The sequence below is a fragment of the Aplysia californica genome, unplaced genomic scaffold (genome assembly GCF_000002075.1).
Source record: "Aplysia californica isolate F4 #8 unplaced genomic scaffold, AplCal3.0 scaffold00229, whole genome shotgun sequence".
Classification (NCBI taxonomy): Eukaryota; Metazoa; Mollusca; class Gastropoda; order Aplysiida; family Aplysiidae; genus Aplysia; species Aplysia californica.
In genome coordinates, this window is record NW_004797499.1 from 159,209 (window position 1) to 169,037 (window position 9,829).

General features: G+C 36.5%; 1 protein-coding gene across 1 annotated transcript in view; it reads right to left on the reverse strand.

Moving 5' to 3' along the window:
* The window catches only part of LOC118477814 (prolyl 4-hydroxylase subunit alpha-1-like), a gene marked incomplete in the record, with an annotated part of 23,649 nt that extends 22,628 nt beyond the window's left edge, over nt 1-1,021 (reverse strand). Inside the window, 1 exon segment of the mRNA XM_035970163.1 lies at nt 864-1,021.
* Nucleotides 1,022-9,829: the final 8,808 nt, after the last annotated feature.

The window sequence follows — 9,829 nt, forward strand, 5'->3', positions numbered from 1 at the left end:
GAGAGAAAGAGAGAGAGAGAGAGAGAGAGAGAGAGAGAGCATGGTTCACATATTGATATGAAGTAAGCAGATAAGGATTATAAATAGTTCTACGTGAACTGATAAATGTGCGAAAGTTTATTAAAAATGCGACAAGGCACAAACGCATTGTGAATTCGGGTCACACATTTAAGAATTATCATATACTTTAAAAGAAAACAACCAAACAAACGAAGTCACTTCGTCAGTCATTGTGGTAAATTAAATATGTACGGTTTTAATCTAACAGACTTCAAAATTCTACTTTAGTCATAATATGTGCGTCAGTTATATTGTGCGTATGACTTCGGGTGTCGTGTGCGCACGCGTGCGTGAACGCTCACACACTGGCTTATACCTACATGATTTGTATTTGCGTTCACAATAGTTCACATGTTATGCTTTTATACATTATTTTTCTTGTATGTACACCCAATAAAACCCAAGCGAACCCTAAGTACACATTTCTCATAAACCAAGGTGAGGTACAGTTTCTTTCGAGACAAATTTTACTGTTTGAATTTGCTGTCTGTACCAAAATAAATACCAATTCATAACCTCCATACCGTGAATTCTAAACTGCAAACTTTTAAAGGATCATTTGACATCTTTTCTTTGAAGTAACTTGTTTAAAGCATCACAAACACAGAAGGTAAGAGGCTTTTTAGTATTTCCCCTGTCTGATATTGACACGACTTTACTTCGCCTTTGGCTTAAAAATAATGATTTCAAGCGATCTTATTTCAGCAACCCTAGCTTTTATCTTTCAAGCAAATTTCTTTAATGGAAAAAAAACCCATAACCAACTAATTAGATATAACATAGAGACAACAAAAGCGACAAACCGACGATGTTGTATATAATTATTATCAAAAAGTAGTCTAAAATCCTGTTCAGAAATCACACATTACACACACACACACTTTTAGTAACTGGCAATGGCAGACTATTGAACGTACAGGATACGTGTCCAGACCCACGCGGCTAGCATCTGCTACAGAGGGAGCCATGCACGCCTTGGAGAACTGGGGGGGGGGGGGGGGGGGGGGGGAGAGGAAAAAAAAAAAATCCCCCCTCCATGTTGCAAGACAAATTTCGATTTTCTTCGTAGTTTAAATCCAATCGGTAACCTCCACTAACATTTTCGAAAAAGTACGATTAGTGAAAACGTGTTATCATATTATTACAGTCGATTACTATAAAACGTCGTGCGTTTCTTTAGGTTCAGCAGGAGTTTCCGGGCACTTATTGCAACACAAATATTATGTGATGATAATATTAGTGCCAATGATAGGAGGATACTTGTTACCAGAGAGCAACATACAAAAGAAAAAGGAGAGATAAGGATGATAGACACAATTTGAAAGGAAAGAAGGGGCACATCATACCAGAGCACCCACATTTTGGTTCTCTGGATTCAAGCAGTGAGTTTTGTATTAAAAAGGATGACAACAAGATTAGACAACAGGCCTACGGAGATTCCAGGAAAACTATATATATATATATATATATATATATATATATATATATATATATATATATAGTATATATATAGGGCCTATATATAATTATATATATAAAGAGAGAGACACCTCAGTAGTCTGAACAAGCACAAAAGATCTTTTTGATATTAGTTTAGTTTAAGTATGCCTTTTATGGCACTTGCAACAGTTAAGGTTATATACGTGCCGAAGATTAATAAAGGTGTTACAAGAGACTAACAAACACAAAAAGAAAGAGGAGAGATAAGAACAATAGACGCTTGATAGGAACGAAAGGAGCAAACCACCGACAATTTTTTAATCAGAAACAAAATACAAAATGCAATTGGCTAAGTAGCAAAAATTATACCTGCAGCTTACACGTTCTTACCTATTTATTTAAAACACATCACTTGTGCGCAGGTGGTTGGAGGGTGCCACAAGTATAGGTCTGATACTTCTTTTCTTCCCCTCTGTTGTTTGTGCATGTCTCTCATGCGTTCTCCCCTGCACTTATTCAGCATGACCGTCTTCGGGTCGACGTGCTTCTTTCTACATGTACTCACACACACTTGATCCACAGAGCCGAATTATGTCAGCTAACCGCTTTCTTTCGGAACAGGCCGTGCGTTTGTTTGTTTTTGTTTTTTTTTTGTGTGTGTTTTTTTTTTTTGGGGGGGGGGGGTTCATCAAGAGTAGTGTTTCAAAGCTCCAAGTCGATCCGACTTCAATCCAACTTAGCATGCGAGGAATAACGTTCGCAAACATCCCACTCTCCAGCCGACACAGCTGTGGTGTGTTGAAAACCGTTCGTCACCCTTTGGAAAATCCGTACTCCTAGTAGATGTTGCTGTCGGAGACGGTGTATGATGGATAAACTGTAGTTCAGTGCTTGCAAACCTCGCGCGGGAGTGATTATCGCCCACTAGTGGGCCATCTTAGTAGTCATTTTGATGGGCAGTTTTTTTTGTTTTGTTTTGTTTTTGTTTTTTTGGTTGTTGTTGTTTTGGTGGGGGGTTTTTGTTTGTTTGTTGTTGTTTTGTTGTTGTTGTTTTTTTTGGGGGGGCGAGCGAACGGGTAGTGTTCTTCTATTACGTACCGCTAGGAAATACATGTAGATGAGTGCATGGGTGCATGATACTGGTACGCGCTGCTAGGAAATACATGTAGGCGGGTGCCTGGTATAGGTACGAAAATGTTAGCCTGCTAATGGTGGCAAAAGTGAGCGTTGGCTATAAAATAAGGTTGACAAGCAATGCTGTAATTAATTAGTATAAGACATTTTTACCATCACAGCAGAGAGAAATCCACCTAGTATCCAGGACAAAAGAGGCGACAAACACTGATTAAGAAACCTAAATACATGTATGTGTACAAGAGAGATGGATTGGGCATGTTCTGAGAAGAGAACCAGACTCTATTCTGAAGACTGCCCTCCACTGGACACCAGAAGGAAATCACAAGAGAGGCAGACCCAAAGTGACCTGGAGACGCCCAGTAGAGTCTGAAATGGAGTGCTGGAACCATTCGTAGGGGACGTTGACCAAGATAGCCCAAAACAGACAGAGCTGGAGATCCTTTGTTGCTGCCCTAAACGCCAGATGGCGTTCTGGGTAGTAAGTAAGTAAGTTAGTAAGTAAGTAAGTACAAGAGCATGGAATGAACTTTTGGGTGCGTTGCGCCGAGATTGAAACTGGGATATTTTTACATAAAACACCATAACTCTTTAGGGATTCATACAATATGGTAACTTAGGGCAAGACTGAGAAAAAAAACAATCTGAACAGCATATTGCACCAACACCATCACGTTATAAAGACGACAAGCAAGCAGGAGAAGAAACATGTTGAGCAGGGACAAGTGTACTGTTACCATATATATATTATATGTACAATGTGATTTCTAAACTTCAAAAGTCTTATCAACGCAATTAAATCCTTTGGCTACTTTAAGAACTGCTATAAAAAACAGAAAAACAAACTCTGTGTATCTAATAATTCTTAACCGCTCACTAGCTTGCTTGATCTAGCCTTGACATGATTTTTAAAGAGGCTTAAAAGTATTTTCTAAATTTACACTATAAATTCAAAGCAAAATAAAAATTACAGACTAAAAAAATACTGATAGAATTACTCATAATTTGAAAATGAACACGTATAGGGAAAGAGGTAAGATAAAGACCAGACATCACATCCATGTTTTTCTTACATAAACACCCTCGCTGTAACAGTGGGAAAAACCAACAATGCTGAGCAGTACCTTGTGTACATTCAACTTTTATTTCTCCCAAGTCAGTAGTAGAGCACATCGTCACGCTCATTTGATAAGTGTCAAGTCATTTTTGGAGCAAATTGAGCAATGGCCACATCTTGAGAACTTGATTACTTCCCCCCAGATTTCTGTCAAAGTCAAAGGTATGGAACATCTTGGTTAAAGTAGGCCTACTGTACACACATGCACACTGATGGCCATACAATGATAGTCAAGATGACGGACAGGCTAAATCACTCGGGGAAGAATTATTATTTTAAAATGTATTGCTTACATTCATGGAGGATGTAAACACTTTTATAACATAGAAAACATTGTGAATAGAAAAGAAAAAAAGTGTAAGGAACTTTGAATTTGAACAAAACCCCCAAAAATGTTTTTTCTAAAATTGTGTGTAATGTCTGTTTTGTAAGTGTAACAGTTTTTGTTATATTTCTCAAAACGCCAAAAAATGGCATAGGCAATTATTGAATGAGCGTGACGACATGTCATACAGTTCACAAATACATCCCTCAGATGTCACGAGGATGACAGCATGAAAAAAAAATTGGGTCACAAAAAACAACACAAAGAATGAAACATTCCTTGCACAAAAAGTGTATGGAAGTTTCATGCCTTTGATGAAAAAAAAAAAATTCAATGGAGGTAAAATCAAAATAACAGCAGATTGCCCAAAACAAATAGTAACTTTTCACTAAGAGAACCTTAGAAACATCACACACCGAACAACTCAATAAAAAATGTCTGCACCCGAAAATCTTGGTTAAAGTAGGCCTACTGTATACACATGCACACTGATGGCCATACAATGATAGTCAAGATGATTGACAGGCTAAATCACTCGGAGAAGAATTATTATTTTAAAATGAATTGTTTACATTCATGGAGGATGTAAACACTTTTATAACACAGAAGACATAGTGAACAGAAAAGAAAAAAAGATGGGAAAGGAAAAAAAGTTTTTAAATTGATATAGGTCTAGTCTAGTACTGTACTGAATACTAAAAAGCGGCAATCGGAAGAATACAAACAAAATGATCAAAGGCAATCAAGAAGAAAACACTATAAACAGCACACTCTTAACTCTATCTGTAAGTCGTGTTTTACTATCGTATCCATATGACGCGGGGAACTCTGTGCCACCACTTTCAAAGAGGAAATTTACTCGTTAATCCGATCCATACCCTACTCTTTGCATAGTGGTCTGTCAAAATGATTTTTTGAGAAATACTGAAAGTTTCAAAGAGATCTTCATACTAGAAGTATTTTAAAATGTGAAGAATACAACCCAGGGGGTACACAATGACCCCAGGATGTACAGATAGGGTTAACAATGTTGTTATCACCAAGGCCACCCTCAAGTTTACGAATGTTGAACAATACAAAATATCGCTACAGAGGGAAACTAGGTTTTGCAAAATTTAATGTTCAACAGACAATAGATAATTTGCTACTATAAAGAAGCGAAGAACAGAAAATAAAGCAACAAACAGACTGAATGAGAACAGCCACTCCTCAAAAAATGCATGAGCACATAGAAATATTTTGAGCATACAGTGACACATTAATCATTAATGCCAAAAGTGCATTTATACCTTTGTATATATATACAGTGGAGTCTGCTTGAACTGAACACGATTAATCCGAAAACAGCGGTAAATCAAAAGAAATCAGAATTCCTGATTTTCTTCTTCTATCTGAGCAACCTCTCCAAACCAAAAACCCAGCATGATGGAAGAAAATCCAGCGATCCCTCAGATTTCAGTTTGAGCAGACTCCATTGCAATTATACTTTTTCAGGGAAGACAAACTCATATAAATGAAAAATAAATAGTTACCAGTTGCTTCAACTTGGCACACATAGCAATCATTATTGATAATGAGCAAAACAAGAGTTGCCATCCATGCCACACAAAAAGACACTGTCTATAAAATAAAAACTAGGACATCTTGCACCAACATCACTTCTTGTACATGTGAATACACACATACAGTTAAGTAGAAATAATTTATTCCCTTGCACAGATGTTCGAACAACATCAATACATACTTAACTACTAGCACTGTTCTTTGATAACATGTGACTTCAGCAAGGCAGTGAAACAAGTCCTGTTACACCTGGTGTCAATAGACAGATAGGACCCATCTAATCAATTATTAGTAGCATAATTAATATTAATCATCATAAAAAGCTTCCTACATTACATAGCCCACGCATACATGTCACTCAACGTCAAGGATCATAGTGACATCTCAGTCACATGCAGACTAGTCCACCTCAGTACAGAATTGTTCCTAATTATAGAATTAATTTAACACCTACATGCTACAATACCTGCTAACAATCTCTACGGCCAAAATTAACTAATGCTCCAGGAAAAAAAATCAAATTTTGTTCTGTTTTTCAAATGTAAACAGCTCACAAGAAAATGTTATCTAACAAACAGTTTTTATAAAAATTACAAATACAAACATTTTCCACCCAATGGTCCAAAGTTTTCTTTCTACAGTATTTGACGGTCGTTTGAAAACATATTACAAGCTAAAATACATGTATACGAGGTGCGTTTGCCATGTGTGAACAGAGATCAGACAATGACTATAGTAATTATAGTTCAGGATAGGTGTTACATCCCGCTTGACGTTAAGCTTAGTAAATCTTTAACAAAAATCTTTCATTTTTATACCCATCTCCAACAGAACTGAGTCATATTGGGGGAGACCCATGAAAACTTCTCCAACAACTTAAAAGCAAATGTGCCCTGACAGGACTTGATCCAAAGTTACCCATGTCATAGTCCAGCATGATTCCAGATGAGGCTGCCCATACCCAGCACCTTGTTCTCTTTTTAGAATTAAAAAAACCCATACTATACAAAGTAACAGTGGCCCTCACCATGAAATATAGGCCTGTGCACATTAACAAACAAAGTTGAAGAAATCATCTTTGTTTTCTTTTATGTCTCTGTGGCCATACTTTTCCACCTGTCAACGGAAGAAATGAAACACAACCACATCCAAACAGCAAAGTCAGAGACATATAACATCAACATCCCACAAGTATTTCATGCTATGTACAAGAAATTTATCACAATTCCTTGGGGTGAGAATCTGAACACACCAGTATTCAGACTTGCAAAATTTAAGTAATTATATTTACATTATAACATATTAGATGGATGCATGCAAACTTTTGAGCCAGTAAATATGAAGAGCAAATGAATATGTATTGTGTATAAAAACATGTCATTCTTGCATTTGAAATATTATTCTTTTTAAAGTACAGCAGCACAAAAATATCAACAATCCCTCGAGTGAGAAACCAACCCATATTACAATACTCACATGAAAACAGATGACATGTCAACGGACTGAAGCTTACCTGTGGCAGCTTACAAACATTTGACAAGGACACCTACAAAATGGGACTGTGGCAAGTTATCTTATGGGATAGGAGATTTCAAAGGAAATGGCACCAGCAAATCAAAACCATTGGAGTTGGATTTGTAAGCAAAAAAGTTTTTTGAGGTTCCAGTTACACTTTTACATAGAGCAGATGGAACACACTCACAATTATTTTGTTTCGTCAAAGCAAGGCAATTATTTAGACATTCACACTCAAACCTATTATTATTTATATTATAGTAGAGGGTATTACGGCGCTCGCAACTGCATAAGGTCATATGAGCGCCAAGGGGTGGATGTCAACAGAGATGTCTTTACACGGAATCAGACTTACACTGCTCACCTTTCTAGCTTCAACAGCACAAGGTCTGCTTCAACTATCAAGGCACCCCGGAAATAGCAGGTCACAAGAGTGACAAACATACAAAAGAAGTAGAGGAAAATGACAATAGTACGGATTAGGAAAGAAAAAGCAGCAGTTCCCCGTTGTAGATCAGGCACAATTATGAGCGTGATATGAATCAGCCCAATTACAATTCTACTGTGCTTGAATGAGAAATATTCCCCCTTTGAGAATGGCCTAAAGACACTACAGTCAGTGGTACTGCCCCGGGGGAACACTCCAACCTAGATGCATTCTACATTTAAGTCAAACAATCATTTTGGACTCTTAAAGCTTGCACACAACCTGGCAACCAGTAAAAAAGTACTCATAAAGCTTTCTCAGTGCGAAGAAAATAATTGCATAATGTCATGCCAAAGGTTGCTGTGACACTTGAGTATACAAGAAGTTATAAGTCAAATGTCATGGATTGTATTTTTTTTTTAAAACCAACAACCCAATTTACTTCTCATCTTCTAATGAAAACAAAGTACAATCAACTATAGATGAGTTGATGTCATCGTGGGAGTGAAAAAAGATCAACTCATCTGAAGTTCAACTTAACCGTTAGCACCTGTAAAGAAGAGGAGGTGCTCGGACCCGAGAAAAAGATTTACTTAACCAAAGATCAACTCAAGCAAGTTCAACACAAGTGGAGTCGACTGTATTTTCAAAATTTCCATACTGAGTTTAAATTTAACAGAAAAGAAACATTCCTACTTTTAGCTTTGTTTGAGTAGCACATTGACACAGTAAAGGTCATTAAATGCTGGAATAAAAGTAAGACAGATGATAGACAAAAACAACAGAGAGAAAGAAAAGAAGTTGAACCTTCTAGTGGTGCCTTCTGACCTCCTACTACCTTTAGCCATGTCATCAACAAATAGACATTTTGTCTGTAATCGCTGCCCAGTGGAAAAATAAAGACAGTTTGAGACTCATTCTACAAAGTCAGATCTTATCAAAATTTTAGAAATCTGAATTTTTGCTTGAATAGACCAAGGCCAAGTTAGTCTTGACCAATGTGCAAGAAAACGGCAAAGATAAGAGGCACATGTTGTAAGAAAATGAAGTAGCACGATTCAACATACATATGATACTGTCAGTTGACTTGAGAAAACGCTGCCTTCAATTTGATAAGGTGAATCGTTATCTCAAAATGATATAGAAATGATGCACTTCCATTTACAAGAGATGATTTTTCACAATAAAAACCAAAACTGCAAATGTATCATAAGATAATTATTTAACCTATTTAAGTGTATTCAATGGTAATGAAATCATGAAAAGAAGAAAGAAAAACTGATGACAGATAAATAGGTTCCTGATCTTCATCTCACAGCAAAATATGAAACTGAAATCATTTTTGTCTCAACAACACACTGCAATTGGTTTGAACACGGGCAAGCATTATTTTCAAGTACTTTCAAAGCATCCATGTTTTATCTTTGACAATGCCAAATTTTGAAGATGTCAAATTCTAGATCTTTCAGAAATATTTGAAAAATATTCTCTGAGCAATGATTTTGAAGAGTACTTATTTGACAACAGACACCATTACTTGACTTTAAAATAGGTTTGTCTCCACAGTAATTACCATACAAAAGTTTAAATTAGCTTTCTGCCATGCTTGCAACTTCAAACTATATGTGAGGCAGCGTGATGAAATCAGGCGCTTGTCAAAATAACGAAATCTGACAAAAAAGCATTTTTCCGCCAGTTTGGACATTCTTATCAAATTTTTTTTTTTGGCTCAGCCTCTTTTATATCCATATAAATATAAAAACACATTTCAAGGTGAATTTTACTGAAAAACATTGATTAAGGTCCCATAATATGTCATTTTTTCAGTTTTTAAGGACTCTCTAGCTATTGAAGTTACCAAACTTTGGCAGCCATTATCTCGCTAATTTCCCCCCATTTAAACCAGGCGACCCCACCTCCCTCAATCGCAAATATTTTGACTTCTATTCAAGATAGATGGATATTTATTTCATTAGAAGCAAAGCAAAAGAAACAGCCTTCAGATAATACCAATAACTCAACATGACAAAAAATTTGACCAGCTCCTGATTCCACCGTGTCGTGACACATATGAATCAACTGACTTAAATTTCTATAAGCTTGCAGATTCAAACTAGGTAAATCAAGTGATTTAAATATCTATCAGCAGTCTGACAAAAGAGACCAACATAACCCAGTTCTTCCACGCATCTCAAAATGTAAAAAAAATAAATAAAGTTTTTTAAAAAAAGCAAACAACTGAGATCCA